Raw genomic sequence first — 15727 nt, forward strand, 5'->3', positions numbered from 1 at the left:
CTCTCTGATACCAACTGTCTGGTTTTTGGTGAATATTTAAGCATGTGAGAATATAATTTGGTCTGATTCTTATTTTGTCATTCAACTGAAGCGGACACTCAAAGTGCATTAAAATGATCCTTCATCTTCACCAATTCACGCATACATTCACACATGGATGTCAGCGTGCTGCTGTGCAAGGCATTTAGCTGCACGCCAGGAGTAACTTGGGGATTAAGGTCCTTGCACAAGGGTCTTTATTGATTTTCCAGTCTGACAGGGATTTTGAACTCAGGATACCCTGGTCCCATGCACACTGCTTTAACCTCGAGACCATGACCTCTTCTGATAGTTATACGTATTACTTCACGCATCACGGAGGTGCACCGTGTCAAAAGTTCAAATTTAACTTTGCACAGGTAGCCACTGAGTGTAGAGTCGGATGGTTATCCAATTTAATTACATTTATTTTTTACATCTCCAAATCACAACACAAGTCATTTTACCCATCTCATGAACAAGCACACTGGAGATCATTGTGAGGAAAAACTGACTCTGCTGTATATTTACAGGAAGAAACCTTAAGCAGACCAGATTCAGCGGGGTGACTATCTGCTTTGGCAACACTAACAAATTAGAACAAAACACAACACAGAATTGTCAGAAAACTGTAATGACAAAAGTGTTACAGCTTAAACCTTACATGCAATTTGGCCTATCAGTCACAGATGTTGGGTTCACACACACACACACACACACTTAGTCCAGTTAAGGGTAGCGGGGTGCTGGAGCCTGTCCCAGCAATCATATAGCGTGAGATGGGGTACACCCTGGACAGGATGCCAGTCTGTCGCAGGGCCACATACAGACAAACAAACACAATCACACCTGCGCGCACACCTGTGAACAATTAAAAGTTTCCAATCCATCTAACCTGCACGTCTTTGAATGCTGGAGGAAGCCGGAGCACCCGGAGAGAACCCATGCAAACACAGGGAGAACATACAAACTCCACACAGAAAGGCCACAGATGAGAATCGAACCCATGACCTTCTCACTGTGAGGCAACAGTGCTAATCACTAAGCCAGATGTTGGGTTATCAGGCGTTGTTTAAGCACTCATTCTGACAGTATAGGTGCTTAAATAACAGTATGGGATTATGGGATGGTTGAGGTTCTTCATGTATGTCACTGATTGGGTTACTGTGTAAGTGTATATGTAAGGTCTGAAGGTCAGTCACCTTTTATTTTCTGAGAGTCATCCAGTCTATCAACCAGTCTTGACCAATCTAAACCAGTCTTCACTAATCTGCATATTTCTACAAAGTGCTTGCCATCAGCCTGTTGAAGCATCCGTGTTGTCATTCCCCATCTGTATTTCATACTAGATGATTTACTGAAGCAGTAGTTTCTATGAGTCACCCCTAGGTGTCAACAGGGGTCATCCTGTTTCAAAGATGTCAAATTTCTGTGTACTGCATACTACAATAGCAGTATTTCATCATCATTCTGGAAGGTTTTGACAAATTTATTTATCACTTGAGGCCACTAAACCAGCAGTTTCTACCAGTGACACCAAGTGGTAGTAATGCAACATATGCTCTTTGGTTTAAAAAAAAATTATTGTTGATCTGTACTTTAATGATTGATCAGAAGCTAACCTGTATGTGTACTCAGTATGTTCTACCTACATGTCAAGTTTTAAGTTAATGACATTTGTCTTTGTTGACTTATTGAAGACTGACTGATTCACTCACTCACATACATTTTGGTCCTATAAGTCCTGGTAATGCAGAGAATATTGTCCAGTGTTCATAATTAGGAATTTTTGAAAAGTTCATGAGATGGTCACTTAATCAAGGATTAGAATTTGCCAAATTCAGCAACAAAAGACAGAATCATATCTTCCCAGAAATCCATAAAAATGTATAATACTGTATATGTAAGAGCATTTGTACTGTAGTTATCAGAAGGTTGTGGGTTCAATCCCAACAAAGCTCAGTGTCTTTCTGTGTGGCATTTGTATGTTTCCATGTGCATGTGGGACTTCCCTGGTCCAATAAAGATAAAATAAAACGAAATAAATAATTGAACCAGTTTGAATACATAAGAGGGTGGAGTCCACTCAGCCTCTCTCGTCGTGTGGTCGGCCCTCACACACCGCTAACACGCCTAGCACGCTTGTGGTTTCCTCAAGTAACCAAACTTGCCTGATGTGTTCATTTGAGTGAAACTACTGAATAATCTATTGCACAATTATCTTATTGATATTGTTCATCGCGATATGTATTGCTATCGTTTTATCGCCCAGGTCTAGACTGTGTTATGGAAAATGCTGTTTGACAAAAATAAATTATTCTCAGTTTGTTTTGTACTCTGACATCCAGAACATAGCAGAGATCTTTGCAGGAATGGACTAATCCAAACTCCTTCATGATTCCTTGTTTTCCCCCTCAGATCCTTCTGCTCTCCCATAAAGCAATTTATTGTAAAGAAAAGCTTAAATATTAACAGGACATGATTAGGTTCATAACCTCAAAGAATGCAGGAAGGAATCCGCTCTCCATACCAGACGAATTAGCTGGATTCCCTGAGGATTGTGGACAAAGGTTAAACTGATTCTCAACTGTGATGACACCCCCCCCCCCCCCCCCCCCCACACACACACACACACACACACACACACACACACACACACACGCACACACACACAACCAACACACATATAAACAAAAACACACAAACATTTTAGCTGCATCCTGCACATCCGGTATCTCCCTACATCACTTCACCACATCAAAATTAAGAATATTGTGATTTCAGGGCCATTTTCTCGATAACAGCGGCTGATAAAACGCCGCTGGCTGCAGGCACTTCGTCGCTTCAAAACACAAAGCTGCCATGATGATTTACGGCGTGCTCACTTGTCCTGAGGGTGACAGAGAGGAAAAGCGGTTCAGGCCTTTGTGAGGTCTTCTCATTAAAGGCTGAACGATGAGACCCCGTTAGTCTCATAACATTCCTCTGCTGTTTGGGAAACACACCCACACAGAAAGCGATATGTCACTTACTGCGTATGCTGTGTCACCAAATAACCAACCGCTCTGGTCATAAATGAGAGAATTTTCCTTCATGCTTCGGAAGGTTCTGAAGTGAATCCAGAAGTATCAGCCACGATAAGAGCTGCTTGTTTTCTCCAAATGTTTATGAAAGGAACTTCAGTGCTTCCATTATCACAGAGTACGTCTGGTCATTCTTTACGAAAGGAAAAGGCAAAGTGCCACAATACCTTACTGCAGCAGTATTTAAGGCGATGCACCGTTCATGTATGAATTACTGTCGTGTCACAGAGTAATCAAGTATTTAATTAATTAACTGATTACTTACTTTTGCAATAAAACCAGGTATTAAAAACAGGTATGAATTTATTAATCCACAAATTATAATATGATTCATCATTTGACATTTTAATGGGATTTTTTTGGTGTTATTATTTTGTCTTTTGGCCATCCCTGGTTGCTCACAGGAGATCCAGTATACAAACCCAATTCCAATGAAGTTGGGACATTGTGTAAAATGTAAATTAAAACAGAATACAATGATTTGCAAATCCTCTTCAACATATTTAATTGAATACACCACAAAGACAAGATATTTAATGTTCAAACTGATAAACTTTATTGTTTTTGTGCAAATATTTGCTCATTTTGAAATGGATGCCTGCAACACGCTTCTAAAAAGTTGGGACAGTGATATGTTTACCACTGTGTTACATCACCTTTCCTTCTAACAACACTCAATAAGCGTTTGGGAACTGAGGGCACTAATTGTTGAAGCTTTGTAGGTGGAATTCTTTCCCATTCTTGCTTGATGTACGACTTCAGTTGTTCAACAGTCCGGGGTCTCCATTGTCGTATTTTGCGCTTCATAATGCGCCACATATTTTCAATGGGTGACAGGTCTGGACTGCAGGCAGGCCAGTCTAGTACCTGCACTCTTTTACTATGAAGCCATGCTGTTGTAACACGTGCAGAATGTTGCTTGGCATCGTCTTGCTGAAATAAGCAGGGACGTCCCAGAAAAAGACGTTGCTTGGTTGGCAGCATGCGTTGCTTCAAAACCTGGATGTACCTTTCAGCATTGATGGTGCCATCACAGATGTGTAAGTTGCCCATGCAATGGGCACTAACACACCCCCATACCATCACAGATGCTGGCTTTTGAACTTTGCACTGGTAACAATCTGGATGGTCTCTTTCTTCTTTTGTCCGGAGGACACAGAGTCCATAATTTACAAAAACAATTTGAAATGTGGACTCATAGAGACCACAGCACACTTTTCCACTTTGTGTCTGTCCATTTCAAATGAGCTTGGGCCCAGAGAAGGTGGTGGCGTTTCTGGATGTTGTTGATGTATGGCTTTTGCTTTGCATGGTAGAGTTTTAACTTGCACTTGTAGATGTAGCGACAAACTGCGTTAACTGACACTGGTTTTCTGAAGTGTTCCTGAGCCCACGCAGTAAGATCCTTTGCACAATGATGTTGGTTTTTAATGGAGTGCCGCCTAAGGGATTAAAGGTCACAGGCATTCAATGTTGGTTTTAGGCCTTGCCGCTTACGTATAGAAAGTTCTCCAGATTCTCTGAATCTTCTCAAGTTCAAGTTTATTCAGCATTTTAGCAATAAAATAAAACAAAACAACTGATTTCTCAGCCAGTCAACCCATGCAATCGAAAGGGTGTAGGTAGAAGCAAAGCTTATATACACCTACCCCTTTTACCTCAGTAACTTTTACTTATTACTGTTGTGTGGGCCGCTGAAGAGGAGGTACTGCTGGCCCACCACCACCAGATGGCGCCCTGCTTGGAGTGCGGGCTCCAAGCATGAGAGGGCGTGGGAGCCGCTGGAAGTGACAGGTGTCACCTATCAACACCAGCTGTCACCCATCACCACCACTACAAAGGCCGGACTGCAACTCCACCTCCTCGCCGAGAAATCAACTACCAATCAGGTAATTTTCTCTGCTGACTTAAACTTTGAGTATTAGTCTGATCTCTTTTTGCAGCCATTTTAATGTGGTGTGCCTTATCTGCGGAGTTGGCATTTGGTGTGGACTGCGACGGCTTCGCCTCACACCCCACTCAGATAAGTGGTTAACTCAGGAGCTGCACGAGTGTGTGATTGGAGGTGGAGGTTCTCCCTCCTTTACTGAATACAGACTGTGGGATTACTGAGTGTGCGACCTCACACTCATCTGGACTGTCTCTGTTCTCTGCCAGCAGTACCGGGTCTGACTGCTGAAGACAGCGGCCACCTGGGGCACAGGGCTTGGCGGCTCGGGTGTTCTTCAGCTCCGTTGGCGGTGGAAGCTGTGTGGATCCGGCTTTTCTCTCGCCAGGCGTCTTCTATCGTCGAGCCTGCCCACACGTCACCTGGTGTATGATTGACAGTCACTGTATTGTTATTGTCTGTATATCGTTGTGTGATTCACAACATTAAATTGTTACCTTTTGGCTTATCCATTGTCCATTCATTAACGCCCCCTGTTGTGGGTCCGTGTCACGACACTTTCACAACAGGATTTCTCGGCCAGCGTCATGGATCCCGAGGGGCGTCAACCATCGCTTGAACAGCCAATGGAAGAGCGAGGTGCACAGGCGCCAGCAGGAGGCGTGTTGGGTGAGCTGCAGCACATCTTAACCGCCTTTACCGCTCGGTTGGACTTAATTACCGAGCAGAGCAGTGTTCTCAATCGTAGGATGGAGGCTCTCACCGCCGAGGTGGAAGCGCGTGCTCAGGGCGCTGCTGCAGCACCTCCTCCTGCTGACCGTGTGCCAGAAACAGACATTCCGCTGGTCGTTCAACGAACCCCCCCACCTTCCCCTGAAGCATACATAAGTCCTCCGGAGCCGTACGGAGGCTGTGTGGAGACGTGCGCGGACTTCTTGATGCAGTGCTCGCTCATCTTTTCACAGCGTCCCGTCATGTACGCGTCAGACGCCAGCCGGGTGGCTTATGTGATCAATTTGCTTCGAGGAGAGGCACGCGCCTGGACTACGGCACTTTGGGAGCAGAATTCACGGCTCCTAACGGTTTATACTGAGTTTGTGAGGGAGTTCCGACAGGTGTTCGACCACCCTCATAGAGGCGAGACCGCTTCAAGTGTGCTGCTGTCGATACGGCAGGGGCGTCGGAGCGCGGCGAAGTATGCAGTCGACTTCCGCATCGCGGCAGCGCGAGCCAGCTGGAATGCTGTTGCGCTCCGCGCTGCCTTTGTAAACGGACTGTCTCTGGTCCTTAAGGAGCACCTGGTGGCGAAGGACGAGCCGCGGGATTTAGATGGGCTTATCGACCTGGTTATACGGTTAGACAACCTATTAACGGAACACCGATGGGAACGAGACGAGGGGCGTGGCCAGGCACAAGCCGTCCCTCTTCCTCCCGGGTCCGAAAGGAAGCCGACTTCCCCACGCTCCACTGCCAGGGCTCTCCACGTGACAACAGCTCCCCCTGCTGACGTTGCTATGGAAACGAGCAGGGCCAAAAAACGATCAGATCAGAGACAAAGGAGGCTGATCCGTGGAGAGTGTTTTCTCTGCAGCTCTACCGAGCACATACAGAGAGAATGCCCCAAACGGTCAAAACAACAGCACTCGTCCTTAGAGACTGGGCTAAGGGTGGGTCACAACACCCACGTGGGGAAACCCCGACGATCTGCACGAATCCCAGTCATGATCCTGAGTGGGGATCTAACCCTTCACGCCCCAGCACTGGTGGACACGGGGTCGGAGGGGAATCTGCTGGATAGCAGATGGGTAAAGGAGGTTGGGCTCCCTCTAGTGGCCTTACCGTCACCATTGTCGGTGCGGGCGCTAGATGGCACCCCTCATCCACTAATCACACACCAGACACAGCCAGTGACATTGGTTGTGTCTGGGAATCACCGGGAGGAGATTGTGTTTTATGTAACACCTTCTACCTCCCGAGTAATTTTGGGTTTTCCATGGGTGTTAAAACACAATCCCCGGATTGATTGGCTGTCTGGGGTTGTGGTTCAGTGGAGCGAAACCTGCCACCGGGAGTGTTTAGGATCCTCGGTTCCACCCGGTGTGACAGCTAAGGAGGAGGTTGTAGTCCCCCCCAATCTGGTGGCGGTGCCAGTCGAGTACCACGACCTTGCTAACGTCTTCAGCAAGGATCTGGCACTCACGCTGCCTCCGCACCGTCCGTACGATTGTGCCATTGATTTGATACCGGGCGCTGAGTACCCGTCCAGCAGGCTGTACAACCTCTCACGTCCGGAACGCGAATCAATGGAGACCTACATCCGGGACTCGTTAGCTGCCGGGTTGATCCGGAACTCCACCTCCCCGATGGGTGCTGGTTTCTTTTTTGTGGGCAAGAAGGACGGCGGACTCCGTCCATGCATTGATTATAGAGGGCTGAACGAGATCACGGTTCGCAACCGATACCCGTTACCTCTGTTGGATTCAGTGTTCATGCCCCTGCATGGAGCCCAAATTTTCACGAAATTGGATCTTAGGAATGCTTATCACCTGGTTCGGATCCGGGAGGGAGACGAGTGGAAGAAGGCATTCAACACCCCGTTAGGTCACTTTGAGTACCTGGTCATGCCGTTCGGCCTCACCAATGCGCCCGCGACGTTCCAAGCATTGGTTAATGACGTCTTGCGGGACTTCCTGCATCGGTTTGTCTTTGTATATCTAGACGATATACTCATCTTTTCTCCGGATCCTGAGACCCATGTCAAGCATGTACGTCAGGTCCTACAGCGGTTGTTGGAGAACCGGCTGTTTGTGAAGGGCGAGAAGTGTGAGTTCCACCGCACTTCTTTGTCCTTCTTGGGGTTCATCATCTCCTCCAACTCCGTCGCCCCTGATCCGGCCAAGGTTGCGGCGGTGAGAGATTGGCCCCAACCAACGAACCGTAGGAAACTACAACAGTTCCTCGGTTTTGCAAATTTCTACCGGAGGTTCATCAAGGGCTACAGTCAGGTAGTTAGCCCCCTGACAGCCCTGACCTCCACAAAAGTCCCCTTCACCTGGTCAGATCGGTGCGAAGCCGCGTTTAGGGAGTTGAAATGCCGGTTCTCGACTGCACCGGTTCTGGTGCAGCCCGATCCCAAGCGCCAGTTTGTTGTTGAAGTGGATGCCTCTGACTCAGGGATAAGAGCCGTGCTGTCCCAGAGCGGGGAGTCCGACAAGGTTCTCCATCCATGTGCCTACTTTTCCCGCAGGTTGACCCCAGCTGAACGGAACTATGACGTCGGCAATCGGGAACTTCTTGCGGTGAAGGAGGCTCTTGAGGAGTGGAGACACCTGTTGGAGGGAGCATTGGTACCATTTACGGTTTTCACGGACCATCGGAACCTGGAGTACATCCGGACCGCGAAGCGTCTGAACCCCAGGCAAGCCCGCTGGTCACTGTTCTTCGGGCGTTTTGACTTCCGGATCACCTACCGCCCCGGGACTAAGAACCAACGGTCTGACGCCCTGTCCCGGGTGCACGAAGAGGAGGTCAAGACCAAGCTGTCAGACCCCCCTGAAACCATCATCCCCGAGTCCACTGTCGTGGCCGCCCTTACCTGGGACGTGGAGAAGACCGTCCGGGAGGCCCTGACATGGAGCCCGGACCCGGGGACAGGTTTGAAGAACAAACTGTACATCCCACCAGAGGCCAGGGCTGCGGTCCTTGACTTCTGTCACGGTTCCAAGCTCTCCTGTCACCCAGGGGTGCGAAGGACCGTGGCAGTGGTCCGGCAGCGCTTCTGGTGGGCGTCTATGGAAGCCGACGTATGGGAGTATGTCCAGGCCTGCACCACCTGTGCCAGGGGCAAAGCCGACCATCACAAGGCCCAAGGCCTCCTCCAGCCTCTGCCTGTGCCTCGTCGCCCCTGGTCTCATATCGGCCTGGACTTTGTCACGGGCCTCCCGCCGTCCCAGGGCAACACCACCATCTTAACGATAGTGGACCGGTTCTCCAAGGTGGCCCACTTTGTGGCCCTCCCGAAGCTCCCGATGGCCCAGGAGACTGCAGACCTCCTGGTCCACCATGTCGTGCGTCTGCATGGGATTCCATCGGACATAGTCTCGGATCGTGGTCCTCAGTTCTCCTCCCAGGTCTGGAGGAGTTTCTGCAGGGAACTGGGGGCCACCGTCAGTCTCTCGTCTGGGTACCACCCCCAGACGAACGGGCAGGCAGAGCGGACGAACGAGGAACTGGAGCAGGCCCTCCACTGCGTGACCTCCACGCACCCAAGGGCCTGGAGTGACCATCTGGCCTGGATCGAGTACGCTCATAATAGCCAAGTTTCATCTGCCACCGGCCTCTCCCCGTTTGAGGTGTGTTTGGGGTACCAGCCCCCATTGTTTCCGCTAGTGGAGGGAGAGGTCGGGGTGCCCTCGGTCCAGGCCCATCTGAGGAAGTGCCGTCGGGTGTGGCGTACCGCCCGCTCTGCCCTGCTCAGAGCCCGGACGAGGGCTAAGGCCCATGCAGACCGCCGGCGTTCCCCGGCCCCTGCATACCAGCCCGGGCAGGCGGTCTGGTTATCCACAAAGGACATACCTCTACAAACGGAATCCCAGAAGCTTAAGGACAGATTTATAGGACCCTTCACCATCGTGAAGGTCCTCAGTCCAGCCGCAGTGAAGCTGGCAGCTGCCAGCTTCACTGCGGATACATCCAGTATTCCACGTCTCCAGACTCAAACCCTGCCACACCTCTCCCCTCTGTGCCCCTGGACCGGCGCCGCCGCCTGCCTGGATCATCGACGGGGAGCCGGCTTGGACTGTGCGCCGACTCCTGGACGTTCGTCGAAAGGGCCGGGGATTCCAGTATTTGGTGGACTGGGAAGGATATGGACCCGAAGAACGCTCCTGGGTGAAGAGGAGCTTCATCCTGGACCCGGCCCTCCTAGCCGATTTCTACGCCCGGCACCCGGAAAAGCCTGGTCGGGCGCCAGGAGGCGCCCGTTGAGGGGGGGGGTCCTGTTGTGTGGGCCGCTGAAGAGGAGGTACTGCTGGCCCACCACCACCAGATGGCGCCCTGCTTGGAGTGCGGGCTCCAAGCACGAGAGGGCGTCGGAGCCGCTGGAAGTGACAGCTGTCACATATCAACACCAGCTGTCACCCATCACCACCACTACAAAGGCCGGACTGCAACTCCACCTCCTCGCCGAGAAATCAACTACCAATCAGGTAATTTTCTCTGCTGACTTAAACTTTGAGTATTAGTCTGATCTGTTTTTGCAGCCGTTTTCCTGTGGTGTGCCTTATCTGCGGAGTTGGTGTTTGGTGTGGACTGCGACGGCTTCGCCTCACACCCCACTCAGATAAGTGGTTAACTCAGGAGCTGCACGAGTGTGTGATTGGAGGTGGAGGTTCTCCCTCCTTTACTGAATACAGACTGTGGGATTACTGAGTGTGCGACCTCACACTCATCTGGACTGTCTCTGTTCTCTGCCAGCAGTACCGGGTCTGACTGCTGAAGACAGCGGCCACCTGGGGCGCAGGGCTTGGCGGCTCCGGTGTTCTTCAGCTCCGTTGGCAGTGGAAGCTGTGTGGATCCGGCTTTTCTCTCGCCAGGCGTCTTCTGTCGTCGAGCCTGCCCACACGTCACCTGGTGTATGATTGACAGTCACTGTATTGTTATTGTCTGTACATCGTTGTGTGATTCACAACATTAAATTGTTAACTTTTGGCTTATCCATTGTCCGTTCATTAACGCCCCCTGTTGTGGGTCCGTGTCACGACACTTTCACAACAATTACAGCAAAACCAAACAAAACAAAACAAAGTGAGCAGAACAGCAAACACAGACATCTTAAAATAATCAGTAAACTCAAATTCCTCATCATATCCGCACCAATAACAGCACACATCGCATAATCCCAAAAAATAAATAAATAAATAAATAAATCCAAAATTAATAACTTAATTGTCCATACTTTAAGCAACAGCAACATAGTCCTTCAACCATATATTGAATTTTCAGAGTATTTACACAATTTTCACATATTAGAGAACATAATTTCCTTATATTGGCGTTTAAACTGACTGACATTTGGACATCGCTTGAGTTCCTTTGTCAGACTGTTCCATATTTTTTGGCCACAAGTAGAAACACAAAAGCCTTTCCTGGTTGTCTGAGTGCCAGCAATTTTAAAATGATACAAGTCCCTTAAATTATATTTTCCCTCTCTCTTAACTATTTCCCTTTGGTCCATATGCCTACTGATCTCTTCTACTGAATCGAGCAGAGCCAGTGCCGTGGACCTACCTGCTCTAAAACCATATTGACCTTCCTCCAGCAAGTTATGTCGTTGTATAAATTTATCCAATCTGCTATTGTAAAGCTTTTCCAATATCTTAGAAAATTGTGACAATAGATTCTGATTATATTATGGACTGCAGATGATGGAATCCCTAAATTCCTTGCAATTGAACATTGATAAATATTGTTCTTAAACTGTTGGACTATTTTTTCATGCAGTTGTTCACAACTCCATCTTTGCTTGTGTTTGGCTGAGCCTTTTTGGGTTGTTCCTTTTATACCCAATCATGACACTCACCTGTTTCCAATTAGGTGTTCTTTGAGCATTCATCAACTTTCCCAGTCTTTTGTTGCCCCGTCCCAACTTTTTTGAAACGTGTTGCAGGCTTCCATTTCAAAATGAGCAAATATTTGCACAAAAATAACAAAGTTTATCAGTTTGAAGAATAAATATCGTGTCTAGGTGGTGTATTCAATTGAATATAGGTTGAAGAGGATATGCAAATCCTTGTATTCTGTTTTTATTTACATTTTACACAACATCCCAACTTCATTGGACTTGGGGTTGTAGATTACCTTAGGATATTTGACACTAAATGCCCGTCAGTCCTATATGGAGAAACCTGCTCACTGCTCCTGGTGTTCTGAAGCAGCCTCCCAGCCAAGTACTAATCAGGACCCACAGTGCATTTAGAAAGTCTTCACAGCACTTCACTTTTTCCACATTTTCAATTTCAATTTATTTTCATTTATATAGCGCCAAATCACAACAAAGTTGCCTCAAGGCGCTTCACACAAGTAAGGTCTAACCTTACCAACCCCTAGAGCAAGCACACAGGCGACAGTGGTAAGGAAAAACTCCCTCTGATGATTTGATGAAGAAACCTCAAGCAGACCAGACTCAAAGGGGTGACCCGCTGCTTGGGCCATGCTACAGATACAATAGACAATACAGGAAGTTATACAGGAAATTTTGGGAGTCCATGCCGGTGCATAGGATGGAAGGCCTGCAGAAGAAGACACCACACCCATCTCTGGATGGAGCCGCACCTTAAACAGAGAGAAAAAACAGAATTGGGGCAGAAAGACAACAAATACAGTATAATTTGTCAGCATTTAGCAACAACAAAAACAGAAGAAATACTAAGGTGATTGCCGGCCACTAGCCCTAAGTTTCAGTAAAAGACCCAGAATTTAGATAAAGTTGAGGCCACGGTACGCTCCTTTCCTAATTAAAAGAGTTAAAAGCATAGCAACATACTATGCCAGTATGCTAGCCATACAAAAGGGAAAATAAGTGCTTCTTAAGTCTGGACTTGAAAGTCTCCACAGAATCTGACTGTTTTATTGACGCAGGAAGATCATTCCACAAAACAGGTGTCTTATAAGAGAAAGCTCTATGACTCACAGACTTTTTATTCACCATAGGGACACAAAGTAGTCCTGCACCCTGAGAATGCACAGCCTTGGCCGGTACATAGGGTTTAAGTAGGTCAGCTAAGTAGGGAGGTGCCAGTCCGTAAACAATTTTATAGGTTAGTAACAGAACCTTAAAATCTAATCTCACAGGGACAGGAAGCCAGTGAAGAGATGCCAAAATGGGTGTAATGTGGTCAAACTTTCTGCTTCATGTCAGAAGTCTGGCAGCAGCATTTTGAACCAACTGGAGACCCTAATGCTGGACTGCGGTAAACCAGAAAATAGAATATTGCAGTAGTCCAATCTAGAAGAGACAAATGCATGAATCAGGGTCTCAGCATCAGCCATAGACAGGATGGGATGAATCTTCACTATATTTTGCAGGTAGAAGAAAGCAGTCCTCATAATATCTCTAATGTGGAGGTTCCTCACTTTGTCAGTCTGATGTATGACACACAAGCCTAGGCTAAGCATTAGCTGGTCAAATTGATGCAGATGTCTCACTGGACCAACAACCATCATCACATCTTGTTATGTTACAGTCTTATTCAAAATTGGAGTAAATTCCAAAAAGCTTTTTTTTTTTTTTCTTTTTTTTTTTTTGCAAATGTATTAAAAATAAAAAAGTAAGAAATCACATGTACATAAGTATTCACACACTTTGCTCAATACTTTGTTGATGCACCTTTGGCAGCAATTACAGCCTCAAGTCTTCTTGAATATGATGCCACAAGTTTGGTGCACCTATCTTTGGGCAGTTTTGCCCATTCCTCTTTGCAGCACCTCTCAAGCTCCATCAGGTTGGAAGGGGATTTTCAGATCTCCCCAGAGATGTTCAATCAGATTCAGGTCTGGACTCTGGCTGGGCCACTCAAGGACATTCTCACAGAGTTGTCCCGAAGTCACTCCTTTGATATCTTGGCTGTGTGCTTTGGGTCATTGTCCTGCTGAAAGATGAACTGTCTTCCCAGTCTGAGGTCAAGAATGCTCTGGAGCAGGTTTTCATCCAGAATGTCTCTGTACATTACTGCATTCATCTTTCCCTCAATTCTTCAGGTGCCTTTTGGTAAACTCCAGGTGGGCTGCCATGTGCCTTTTACTAAGGAGTGGCTTCTGTGTGGCCACTCTACCACACAGGCCTGATTGGTGGATTGCTGCAGAGATGGTTGTCCTTCTGGGAGGTTCTCCTGTCTTCACAGAGGATTGCTGGAGCTCTGACAGAGTGACCATCAATTTCTTGGTCACCTCCCTGACTAAGGCCCTTCTCGCTAGATCGCTTAATTTAGACATGCAGCCAGCTCTAGGAAGAGTCCTGGTGGATCCAAATTTCTTTTATTTTCAGATGATGGAGGCCACTGTGCTCACTGGGACCTTCAAAGCAGCAGAAATGTTTCTGTATCCTTCCCCAGATTTGTCCCAAAGAGGTCTACAGACAATTCCTTTGACTTCAATGCTTGGTTTATGCTCTGACATGCATTGTCAACTGTGGGACTTTTTCCCCTGATCATTCAGTTTAGACGGGCGGGCAGCGCTAGGAAGAGTCCTGGTGGATGCGAATTTCTTCCATTTATGGATGATGGAGGTCACTGTGCTCATTGGGACCCTCAAAGCAGCAGAAATGTTTCTGTACCCTTCCCCAGATTTGTGCCTCGAGACAATCCTGTCTTGGAGGGGTACAGACAATCCCTTTGATTTCATGCTTGGTTTGTGCTCTGACATGCACTGTCAACTGTGGGACCTTATATGTAGACAGGTGTGTGTCTTTCCAAATCATGTCCAATGAACTAAATTTACAGCAGGTGGACTCCAATTAAACTGTAGAAACATCTCAAGGATTATCAGTGGAAACAGGAGGCACCTGAGCTCAGTTTGCTTCATGGCATACTTATGTACATGTGATTTCTTAGTTTTAATTTTTAATAAATTTGCAAAAATCTCAAAAAAATGTTTTGCACACTGTCATTATGGGGTATTGTGTATAGACATTTGAGGGAAAAAAAAATGAATTTCATCCATTTTGGAATCAGGCTGTGACATGAAAAAATGTGGCAAAAATGAAGCGCTGTGAATACTTTCTGGATGCACCGTATCCTGTTTCATTTCTGAGGCCTGATGGGATCAGGTACCATCAGGAGTATTACGGGTGACACTGTAACAGGCAATGAAAGGAGGAATTATAAATAATTATAATTCAAAAATCAGTTATTATTCAAGTTCAATTTAAAACAAGAATTACTAAAACAAAAAAATGTAAGTTAAAAATACACTAATTCATGAATAAATAAATAAATAGTTCAAAAATGTATTGAAATGAAATGAAATTTACCACTAAATTCACTAGAACACAGATTTTCATGCAGAGTTTAACATGGCAATTTGTGTTTCCATTTGCCTGCTGTGTTTCCTGAGACAAGGAATAAAAATACAACAAGGCTTTAACTTTTGGGATGTTGCTAAATATGCAAACTCTCACTACAGAAATATTTGAGATTGTTGAGCAAATTGGAAAAAAAAACAAACTATATATATATATATATATATGGCACCAGTGTTATTCCTGACTAAATTTTACCCTCGTCCCCTCACACACACACACAAATAAAAACTACCACCCAAAAACAAATGCAAATATATTTTGCATTTGCATTATTTGCATGATTAGATTTTAGTATTACTTCTATTTTGTCATTTGGTTTTTAAATGGACCTTGTATCATCCATGTATTTTTAATGTATTTACAATTATATTATGTACTTACATTGAACTTACAAAATAAAATCACGCATTCACACACGCACGCACACATGTACACAGACGCCACTTCACTTTTAATATACAGATGATTTACAACCCCCTGCTGTAATGGCATGTGAGTCCAGAATGTAATTATCAAGGTCCATTGTTTAGTGTTGTTAGCTAATATCCATAGTTTTTCCAAAAATAGAGTAGAATAGAATAGAATGGAGCCTTTATTGTCATTTTACATATACATACACACAATGAAATTTGTCCTGTGCATTTCACCCATCCTAGTTAC

This window comes from Thalassophryne amazonica, chromosome 11 (assembly GCF_902500255.1).
Source record: "Thalassophryne amazonica chromosome 11, fThaAma1.1, whole genome shotgun sequence".
In the NCBI taxonomy this organism is placed as follows: domain Eukaryota; kingdom Metazoa; phylum Chordata; class Actinopteri; order Batrachoidiformes; family Batrachoididae; genus Thalassophryne; species Thalassophryne amazonica.